The sequence below is a fragment of the Elaeis guineensis genome, chromosome 3 (assembly GCF_000442705.2).
Source record: "Elaeis guineensis isolate ETL-2024a chromosome 3, EG11, whole genome shotgun sequence".
Taxonomy (NCBI): domain Eukaryota; kingdom Viridiplantae; phylum Streptophyta; class Magnoliopsida; order Arecales; family Arecaceae; genus Elaeis; species Elaeis guineensis.
Window position 1 is genome coordinate 100,879,950 of NC_025995.2, and position 2,678 is coordinate 100,882,627.

The window sequence follows — 2,678 nt, forward strand, 5'->3', positions numbered from 1 at the left end:
GTTGACATAAACTGTCATGTCTAAAACATCGTGCTCGAGCAATGAGCAAACAGGATCTGGACACGTGCATCGCACAAAACGATTAGTAGATAATTGGGTCATAGTTCCTACTTCCTAATTACTTGCTCAGTGCATGGACATGGTTAGAGTTAAATAGAAGAATTTTTTTTTCAAAAATAAGAAAGTCTAGAATCTTATACTAAACAACCGAGTTATTCGGTAGCCAGGTGAGTTCGGTTGCATGTGACTTTTTTTCCTAATTAATTTCATTTCTTGTCAAGCAAGTCTTCTTATTATCACCGTACAATATTAATTTAATACTTCCTATTAAGCTCAACATAGTTTGTTATAGGGCGGGGTAGGGTTTTCTGTCCTCGTTCTCTACCATAAATCAACCCACATTCCTACCATTAACAGACTATTAGTAAATTGCCGTCACTAACAATGCTATCCCCATAGCTAATAATATTAGCGACAGACTCTTGTCACTAAAAAATTATCAAAAATAAAAATATCATTAATTATAATTATTAGCGATAGTAATAAATCTATCACTAATATATATAATTAAGGATGGTATTAGCAACAATAAAATCATCATTAATAATTAATTTTCTTTTTAATTAAAATTTTAAAAAATTATTGACAGCGGCTATTAGCATCGCTAATAGTATTTTATTTTTTAAAAATTCATAATTAAATTTTTTAAAACCTGTTTTAATCACATTAACAAATAATTATATTTTTTAAAAATTATTATAAATAAAATAATAATTATTTACTACAATCGTAAATATAAAATTAATTATATTATATTAAAAATATAAATTATATAATTTTATAAATTTATACTATTTTACAAGTATCAAAATTACATACATATAAAAAAAAATCATGTGAGATCCTCCTCATCGTCCTTCTCATCCTCTTCCTACTCTTGTACGTCCTTTCCAGTAGCTGGTAGATGAGAACTGGATGTCTCAGCATCATGTAATGAAAAAAATAAAATATTATTAATAAGTTTGGATACGAAAGCGTATATATCGATATGAAGGTATATATTTTGATATACTATTTTGATTCTCAAACAAATTATTCCTATGCGTTCCATTCGATAATACAGAACTATAAACATCTTCGGTCCATCGATTGGATGGTTAGATTGAATTTTTATCCATTAGATCTTCTTCCCAGACTCAAGCCTAAATATGTGAAGCTTCAAAATATAAAAATTTAAAATAAATAAAAAAAATTAGTAATAAAATTACCTATTGTGATGTCTTGTGTTAACGAGCCCAGCTAATCACGCATATGCGGTGTTGGTGCAAAAATCCGCTTGCGCCGGAGAAGCTGGAGTCGAGGAAGTCGCGGTCGCCGTCGGGACCTGCAAAGGAAGTCTAAACCGGAGGTCGGGTTGCTCCGGCAAGACCCTCCGACGCTCAAGTCAGTTCTCTGCCTCAACAAGAATGGAGTGCTCGAACGGAGAATTTAGCAGAGTTTTTAGATGAAAGATGAGAGCTTATGGAATAACGTATCTGGGGTTTCCCCTTTATAGGCGGAGGGGGCGGTAGCCTGATAGCGACATCTGTAACCGTCTGGCAGCGGGCTGCTTAGGGTCAGGCGGAGTTTGTTGCAGAGAGTAGTGGGGTGGACCCGTGGCTATCATCGGGGTGTGCCACGTGGGGCCTGCCGCGGGAAGTGGAGCGGCGTCCGTTGTCGCGACTTGCCAGTGGATGGAAGAATCGCGCGGTAACCGTCTCAGGAAGTGGAGCGGGGTTGTGGCCGTTATCGTGGCTTGCCAGGGAGTGATGGAGCTGCGCGGAATCTGCCGTAGGAAGTGGAGCAGTGCTGTGATCGTTACTGCGGCTTGTCAGGGAGTGATGGAGCTGCGCGGAATCTGCCGCAGGAAGTGGAGCGGGATCGTGGTGGTTGCGGCGTCGCGCTTGTGAATGCGGATCCGTCGGCCGAAGTTCGGCACCGATCGGAGCCGACGATGGAGTCCGGCTCCCGTAGGAGTCCGGGCGGAGCCCTCCTGGGGTTGATGTTGCGGTCGGAGCCCGGTTCCCGTAGGAGTCCGGGCGGAGTCCTCCTGCAATTAAAGTCAGGTGCGGAGTCCGGCTCCCGTAGGAGCCCGGACGGATCTTACCGGTGGTTGACGTTGGCGACGAAGCCCAGCTCCCGTAGGAGTCCGGGCGGAGTCCCCCTTGAGGTTGGAGTCGTGGGCAGAGCCCGGCTCCCGTAGGAGTCCGGGCGGAGCCCTCCTGGAGTTGATGTTGCGATCGGAGCCCGGTTCCCGTAGGAGTCCGGGCGGAGTCCTCCTGCAATTAAAGTCAGGTGCGGAGTCCGGCTCCCGTAGGAGCCCGAACGGATCTTACCGGCGGTTGACGTTGGCGACGAAGCCCGGCTCCCGTGGGAGTCCGGGCGGAGTCCCCCTTGAGGTTGGAGTCGTGGGCGGAGCCCGGCTCCCGTAGGAGTCCGGTCGGAGTCCTCTTGGAGTTGATGTTGCGGTCGGAGCCCGATTCTCGTAGGAGTCTGGGCGGAGTCCTCCTGCAATTAAAGTCAGGTGCGGAGTCCGGCTCCCGTAGGAGCCCGGACGGATCTTACCGGCGGTTGACGTTGGCGACGAAGCCCGGCTCCCGTAGGAGTCCGGGCGGAGTCCCCCTTGAGGTTGGAGTCGT